We start from the raw sequence: 9206 nt of genomic DNA on the forward strand, positions 1-9206 counted from the left end.
AATACAGTCCTAGCCAAAAGTTTTGAAAATGGTACAAGTATTGGTTTTCACAAAGTTTGCTGATTCAGTGTTTTAGACCTTTTTGTCAGATGTTGCTAAGATATACTGAAGTAAAATTCCTCAGTGTCAAAGGCTTTTATTGACAATTACAATAAATTTATTTAAAGAGTCAATATTTGCAGTGTTGACCCTTCGTTTTCAAGACCTCTGCAATTCGTCCTGGCATGCTGTCAATCAACTTCTGGGCCACATACTGACTGATGACCGCCCATTCTTGCCTAATCAATGCTTGGAGTTTGTCAGAATTTCTGGGTTTTTATTTGTCCACCCGCCTCCTGAGGATTGACAACAAATTCTCAATGGGATTAAGGTTCCTGGCCATGGACCCAAAAGTTCGATGTTTTAATCCCTGAGCCACTTGGTTATCACTTTTGCCTTATAGCAAGGTGCTCCATCATGCTGGAAAAGGCATTGTTAATCACCAAACTGTTCTTGGATGGTTGGGAGAAGTTGATCTTGGAAGATGTTTTGGTACCATTCTTTATTCATAACTGTGTTCTTAGGCAAAATTGTGAGTGAGCCCACATCCTTGGCTGAGAAGCAACCCCACACATGAATGGTCTTGGGATGCTTTAGGGTTGGCATGACACATGACTGATGGAAGCACTCTCCTTTCCTTCTCTGGACAAGCGTTTTTCCAGATGCCCCAAACAATCTGAAAAGGGATTCATCACAGAAAATTACTTTACCCCAGTCCTCAGCAGTCCAATCCCTGTACCTTTTGCAGAATATCAGTCTGTCCTTGATTTTCTTGGAGAGAAGTGGCTTCTTTGCTGGCCTTCTTGACACCAGGCCATCCGCCAAAAGTCTTCGCCTCACTGTGTGTGCAGATGCACTCACACCTGCCTGCTGCCATTCCTGAGCAAGCTCTGCACTGGTCCTGCCCCGATCCCGCAGCTGAATCAACTTTAGGAGACTGTTCTGGTGCTTTCTGGGCGTTCTTGGGTGACCTGAAGCCTTCTTGACAACTATTGAACCTCTCTCCTTGAAGTTCTTGGTGATCCAATAAATGGTTGATTTAGGTGCAATCTTACTAGCAGCAATATCCTTACCTCTGAAGCCCTGTTTGTGCAAAGCAATGATGACTGCATGTGTTTCCTTGCAAAGAACCATGGTTAACAGAGGAAGAACAATGATTTCAAGCACCACCCACCTTTTAAAGCTTTGTCTGTTGTTCTAAGTCAATCAGCATGACAGAGTGATATCCAGCCTTGTCCTCGTCACTGTGTTAACGAGAGAATCACTGACCTGATGTCAGCTGGTCCTATTGTGGCAGGGCTGAAATGTAGTGGAATTGTTTTTAGGATAAAGTTCATTGTCATGGCAAAGAGGGACTAAATTAATTGCAATTCATCTGATCACTGTTCATGACATTCTGGAGTATATACAAATTGGCATCATAAACACTGAGGCAGCAGACTTTGTGAAATATATTTGTGTCATTCTCAAAACTTTTGCCCATGATAATTACTTAGATGCTGGCCAACCATGTGTCATGATCTGCCTACAGCGTATGCATTACATGCTGCCTTGCATGGCAGCTCCTGCCTTTTTGTCATTCTATTATTTGTATTTCTATTTTGTGTTCCAGCAGTACCACTTTTCACCAGAGGTACTGCTATCGTGCATTATTCTTGTGCTTAAGGAGTTAACCTGTATGTTCACTAATTATCTCATGCACCTGGGTGTGTCTCATTCCCCTTATATATACCTGATCCTCCCAGCAGTCATTGCTGGTTATTGTTGTCCTAATCCTGATGTCATTTCCTGTTGTCCTTACCTGATTGTTTCTGGACATTTCATGCTACTTGCTGCATCAGCTGGAACCTGGTATTTATCACTGCTCCTTATTACCTGTTATCACCTCTCTGCAAATAAACACAGTGTTTTTCACCGAATTCATGACTCCTAGCTGTACTTCTGTTTGAGAACCGTGACAGTATAACCAGCCCAAAAAACAGCTTTGGAGTCAGGTGAAAGTTTTGTTTTACTCTGGGACCTTTTTGCTGCAATCAAGTTTTCATTTGTCTTTTGCAACATGTCTGTTTTACCTATCATGGAATTACCCCTGCTACAAACCTTACAAATGGATATTATATTGTTGCGCTCCCAGCTGGCCGGATTTTCCGCTTTGCTTTTGGACCCACTCAGGAGACTATCAGAGACGGTTTCACTGAAATCTAATGCTGTTGATTTGACCCAGCCAACTCTGTCTGCTGCTGAATCCGTGCCGCCAACACCTTGCAATAATACCATGTCAAATTTGCATTTAACTAACAACTGCAGTTTAACTAATGCCCGGTTCACAAGTGGGCCACGCCCCCATCTGACCGAAGTGGAGCGACAGCGCAGAGTAACCAACAAACTGTGTCTCTACTGTGCCAGCAATGCACATTTCTTGCAGGACTGTCCTGTCCGTAGACAACGTCAGCTTACTGAACCATCTCCTGTTGTTTCCTCTCGGCACTCCAAATCTGTTTATGCTCCAGCATTCCTGTTCTCTGCGAAGAGACCCAATCTGCCAGCTCCAGCCGCCTGTCCTGAGGCACCCATTCCCTCTGTCTCCTGTGCCGAGGTGCCAGCCCCTGTCTCCTGTGCCGAGGTGCCAGCCCCTGTCTCCTGTGCCGAGGTGCCAGCCCCTGTCTCCTGTGCCGAGGTGCCAGCCCCTGTCTCCTGTGCCGAGGTGCCAGCCCCTGTCTCCTGTGCCGAGGTGCCAGCCCCTGTCTCCTGTGCCGAGGTGCCAGCCCCTGTCTCCTGTGCCGAGGTGCCAGCCTCTGTCTCCTGTGCCGAGGTGCCAGCCTCTGTCTCCTGTGCCGAGGTGCCAGCCTCTGTCTCCTGTGCCGAGGTGCCAGCCTCTGTCTCCTGTGCCGAGGTGCCAGCCTCTGTCTCCTGTGCCGAGGTGCCAGCCTCTGTCTCCTGTGCCGAGGTGCCAGCCTCTGTCTCCTGTGCCGAGGTGCCAGCCTCTGTCTCCTGTGCCGAGGTCACATCATCTGCCTCCTGTGCCGAGGTCACATCATCTGCCTCCTGTGCCGAGGTCACATCATCTGCCTCCAGCTCTGAGGTCACATCATCTGCCTCCAGCTCTGAGGTCACATCATCTGCCTCCAGCTCTGAGGTCACATCATCTGCCTCCAGCTCTGAGGTCACATCATCTGCCTCCAGCTCTGAGGTCACATCATCTGCCTCCAGCTCTGAGGTCACATCATCTGCCTCCAGCTCTGAGGTCACATCATCTGCCTCCAGCTCTGAGGTCACATCATCTGCCTCCAGCTCTGAGGTCACATCATCTGCCTCCAGCTTGGAGCCTGCTGCCACTGTGTCCGGTTCCGAGTCTCCTGCCACTGTGTCCGGTTCCGAGTCTCCTGCCACTGTGTCCGGTTCCGAGTCTCCTGCCACTGTGTCCGGTTCCGAGTCTCCTGCCACTGTGTCCGGTTCCGAGTCTCCTGCCACTGTGTCCGGTTCCGAGTCTCCTGCCACTGTGTCCGGTTCCGAGTCTCCTGCCACTGTGTCCGGTTCCGAGTCTCCTGCCACTGTGTCCGGTTCCGAGTCTCCTGCCACTGTGTCCGGTTCCGAGTCTCCTGCCACTGTGTCCGGTTCCGAGTCTCCTGCCACTGTGTCCGGTTCCGAGTCTCCTGCCACTGTGTCCGGTTCCGAGTCTCCTGCCACTGTGTCCGGTTCCGAGTCTCCTGCCACTGTGTCCGGTTCCGAGTCTCCTGCCACTGTGTCCGGTTCCGAGTCTCCTGCCACTGTGTCCGGTTCCGAGTCTCCTGCCACTGTGTCCGGTTCCGAGTCTTCAGCCACTGTCTCTGTTCCTGAGCTCCAGTCTGCTCCAGAGGGGGCGCTGCCCTTCCAGTCTGCTCCAGAGGGGGCGCTGCCCTTCCAGTCTGCTCCAGAGGGGGCGCTGCCCTTCCAGTCTGCTCCAGAGGGGGCGCTGCCCTTCCAGTCTGCTCCAGAGGGGGCGCTGCCCTTCCAGTCTGCTCCAGAGGGGGCGCTGCCCTTCCAGTCTGCTCCAGAGGGGGCGCTGCCCTTCCAGTCTGCTCCAGAGGGGGCTCTGTCCCTCCAGCCCGAGTTGCCAGTCCATGCGGTCCAGCCCGAGTTGCCAGTCCATGCGGTCCAGCCCGAGTTGCCAGTCCATGCGGTCCAGCCCGAGTTGCCAGTCCATGCGGTCCAGCCCGAGTTGCCAGTCCATGCGGTCCAGCCCGAGTTGCCAGTCCATGCGGTCCAGCCCGAGTTGCCAGTCCATGCGGTCCAGCCCGAGTTGCCAGTCCATGCGGTCCAGCCCGAGTTGCCAGTCCATGCGGTCCAGCCCGAGTTGCCAGTCCATGCGGTCCAGCCCGAGTTGCCAGTCCATGCGGTCCAGCCCGAGTTGCCAGTCCATGCGGTCCAGCCCGAGTTGCCAGTCCATGCGGTCCAGCCCGAGTTGCCAGTCCATGCGGTCCAGCCCGAGTTGCCAGTCCATGCGGTCCAGCCCGAGTTGCCAGTCCATGCGGTCCAGCCCGAGTTACCACTTGGTGCTGTCTGCCCTCAGGCTTCTCAAAGTGCTGGCAAGCCTGCCGCCCAGTCCGGGCCAGCTCCCAAGCCTGCCGCCCAGTCCGGGCCAGCTCCCAAGCCTGCCGCCCAGTCCGGGCCTGCTCCCAAGCCTGCCGCCCAGTCCGGGCCTGCTGTCAAGCCTGCCGCCCAGTCCGGGTCTCCTGTCAAGCCTGCTGCCAAGTCCGAACCATCCGTTGCCAAGGGTGCCAAGTGTGAGCTGTCATCTACCTTTGAGGGGCACCTTTCTCAATTTAGTGCTCTACTGAGGTTTTGTGCTTCTTATTTCCCCTCAGTACCTAGCCTTGCCAGTGACCCAAAGAGGCAAGTTTTGTTTTTGTTAACACATTTTAGAGGAGAGGCTATGGAATGGGCAAACCCTTTTGTTGAGTCTGATCACCCCATTCTTTCTGACTTACAACTATTTGTCGAGGCAGTGATCAACAAGTTTTCACCAACACCTCCCGCTATGCCTTGTTACGGGGCCTCTGTATTGTCAGCAGGTCCACCCATCTCACCTGGCCTAGAGATTTCTTTGTGCTCCACCCAATTGGTTCAAACTGCTGTTCCAGGGAATTCTCGCAAAAAGAAAAAGCGAAAGAAGAGAGCATGGTCTACAGAGCTTGAACTGGCAGCTGGCATAGTCTCCTTTGCTCATCCACCCATGGACGAGGACTTTTCTGCTGGCCCCCCAATTCTGGACTATGATTCCGATGATTTCAGACATTTTTGGTAATTGGGCGTCTGGAATCCGCCCTTAAGGGAGGGGGTACTGTCATGATCTGCCTACAGCGTATGCATTACATGCTGCCTTGCATGGCAGCTCCTGCCTTTTTGTCATTCTATTATTTGTATTTCTATTTTGTGTTCCAGCAGTACCACTTTTCACCAGAGGTACTGCTATTGTGCATTATTCTTGTGCTTAAGGAGTTAACCTGTATGTTCACTAATTATCTCATGCACCTGGGTGTGTCTCATTCCCCTTATATATACCTGATCCTCCCAGCAGTCATTGCTGGTTATTGTTGTCCTAATCCTGATGTCATTTCCTGTTGTCCTTACCTGATTGTTTCTGGACATTTCATGCTACTTGCTGCATCAGCTGGAACCTGGTATTTATCACTGCTCCTTATTACCTGTTATCACCTCTCTGCAAATAAACACAGTGTTTTTCACCGAATTCATGACTCCTAGCTGTACTTCTGTTTGAGAACCGTGACACCATGCTTGTGCTCAATGTACAGAATGAACAAGTTATTGGTCTCGTACCAAAGCCGTATGTTCCATATAGCATCTGAGAGCACAGATCACATCCAAAAGTTGCAAAGATACATCAGAATTCAGAGACTTGGGACTAAATGTCAGAACAGCAATCTACTTATTCAAGTGAAGCCTTGAGACCATTTTTGTCACAAAAATGATTTGGTACGAAGCTCTTCCGTGTCAGAATGAAAAACCAGGAAGAGGTGTTGCAGCACAGCACCCCCAACTCGGATACACAACCAGCCGATGAAATGGCGTGTAAAATTAAAGCCTTCCAGGTGAGACAGAGAAGATCAACCGAGTTTAAGGGTTCGAAGGGTTCTCTAATGAGCGCTCTGAGCATTAATTTGAGAACACATGCTTCTACAGGTCGTACAAAGGGGAAACTGAACATGTCAAACCACCTGTAAGAAGGTCTGCATGTGTCTCCTTATTGCTAACTTGCACTGAAAGGAAATTGATATTGCCAAAACCTGCAGCTTCAAAGAGAGTCTGAGGCCTTTGTCAAAACCCTCCTGTAAAAAAAGATAACAAGCCTGAAAGACTAAACCCACTGTTTAGTCTTCCTAGGTCAAGTTCTTTACTGCTGCTGCATTGTCCAATCACAGGGTAGGGGGATCCTATCCAGAAAGCCCCTGAAAGATCGCTCTTAGCTCCAGGACAGTGATGGGGCAATAAGGACTCCTGGTGAGACCAGAGTCCCTGGAACTGAAGAGGACTTATGACCACTCCCCACCCAGCCAGACAGGGTCCGTAGTGACCAATATCTAGTCCCAGCTTTTGACATTTTGTTAAATTTGATTCTTATCAACCACTGCTGTCTGTCCAGCTGAAGGGTTGGACTAATTCCTAAAAAGCTCCCTCTGAAGTGGTCTAAAATGAAAGTCACCACCTCGAACAGAGACACCATGGTCCCCAACAATACCATGTACTGGAAGAAACAGATCCCATCAATCCAGTAAAGACTTGGGTGTATGTTTAATAATCTGCAGAAATAAATATACCCCTTGGTCTCGTTAATAATGGAAAGGACTTTGTACTCCAGAAGGAATACCTTGTGACTCTATGTTGAATTTTAAGCAAAGAATCTGTTTAGCTGGAATCAAAGAGGACTTGGGAAGATTTAAGAATTCAGTAGTCTCTCTCCAGAATTTGGATAGTCAGGTGAATGTGCTGTTGAAGGATGGATTCTGACGTCGCTTTTAATAACACGTCATTCAAATATGGTATGATTGTCAAACCCTAAGAATGTAGGAAAGTTGTCATGACTGCTTTGATTTTGGTGAAGACCCTTGGGACGGTAGCTAGGCCAAAGAATAAGGCCTGAAACTGATATTAGACACTTATCCACCTCCCGTATTGGGAAGTAGAGTTAGGCATACAGTAAATGGATTTCTAGGATGATTATGGGGTTTTAATCTAATATTCTGGCAAATGTATGGATGACCATTTAATACCGTTATGTATGACTATTACCGTCAACCCACTCCTCGCATGGGTAATTGTGATTTAACCTAAGAAATATAATTCTTATTTTTCCTTAAATCCACAGGACCAATATTCATATAATAGCTTATGCTTATATCTTCACGAAAAACTATGTACAAAATATAGTATCATTTAAAATGTGTTGTATTATTAACATTCTAATTGTAAAACTTATGTATATATTATAAAACAGTAAACAGTTTAACAATATTTTACACAAAGTATAGATTTTGGTGCAATACATTACATTTATTGCCTGTTATATAAATATACAAGTCATTGTGTGTGTGTTTTGACTAACTATTGTCTAAAGGTGTGTGAATGTGTGTTTGTTAAGCTTTACCTATTGTTCAGGTGTGTGAATGCATTGTGTTTGTAGGGGGAGGAGGGGGGAGACCTGTGGGAAGAGAGAAACACACTCAAACATACATTTTAACCAAATATTCTCACATACTCTACCACATTGATCCATCTTTTATTTAATTTCACTTATCTCAGTCAAAGTCCAACAGCCATTATTCACTATCCATATTCCCTTCACTACCTTTTAACAATTTGACCACTTCCTGAACAACACTCAATGAGCAGGGTCCAGTTCTTAAACCTCTAATAATATACTATTTTAAATATCTTTTGCAACAGTCACAAATGCTACCATTTGAACCAACAATCCACCCTAAATATAACAGGAACTCCAGGAATTCTATAGTATTACAGGAATCAACACATTGTCAGCCATCTTAAGCACATGTGCTTGTAATGGTCTAATTTACTGCCAATGTAACTTTCATAGCAACAGGGCCCAGTTCTTATTAGACTACATAATCACATACAAATCAGACTAACAGCATACCATTACCTATGTTATATCTACACAACATTGCAACACTATTACAGGCTATTACTACCGTACGTGCTTCCAGATAGTGTCTGTAAGTGCCAGTCTTCTGTGATTACAGGTAATCTGTAGCTGAGGCTGACTATTGATCCTGAAACTGCAGAATACAGGCACCCACCACAAGAATGTGTACATCATCCCATCATGCAGAGAGCTTTTCTGCTGGTTTGGAAGCATCGCGTCTGGCAGACCTGCTGCCTCTGAAAACCTCCCAAGAGGGAGAAGACTGTCCTCTGGTGCAAGCTGCTCTAGTCCTTTAAAACTAGGGAAAGGACTAAAACCTTGGTTGTTTTAGTTTAGGATTGCTCACGGGCAGAAAGGAGCTCCTACCTTCTCTTGCTACACTAATGTTCCGCTTCAGCTCTGAACTAAAAAGTGTGATAATGTCAAGTGTAAGGACTATAGTGTTCATTTAGATTGTGCATCCGCTGACCAAGAACATAAGCACAAGGAATGCTTGGCCATTATTATGAATGCAGAAAGCTTGGCAACTGCACCAGACTCCTGACCTAAAAATCAGTAGTGTCCTGAAGGTGTTCAGCCAATTCAAGCAATTCAGCTCTAGGCCTGTTTACTTGAAGATCAAGTGTTCCGCAAAAAGTTTTGAATGCCCTTGTCTACCCATGCTGTAGACATGATTGGTCTGAACAAATTTCCTGCTGCCACATATACGGATCTAAGAAGAACATCACACTTTTTTGTATTGTCCCAGAGAGAAGTTATTCCTGACACCAGTATATTTGTGGTTCTAGAGAGTCTGACAATGGGAAGCAATACTATGGGAGAATTCTCTCGTTAAATGGACTTCTCTGATGGTAAGGGGTAGAAGGATTTTAATTTGTCAATCATTGCAATCTTTTTGTCGGGTTTTTGTTAGGCCTCTGAGCTGAGGGCATGGTAGAAAACAGACCATCTGCTTCTTCTCTCTGAAAAAAGAGAAGAATCTGTTCCCTCAGGTTCCACAAATCCT

This window comes from Mixophyes fleayi, chromosome 1 (genome assembly GCF_038048845.1).
Source record: "Mixophyes fleayi isolate aMixFle1 chromosome 1, aMixFle1.hap1, whole genome shotgun sequence".
NCBI lineage: Eukaryota > Metazoa > Chordata > Amphibia > Anura > Limnodynastidae > Mixophyes > Mixophyes fleayi.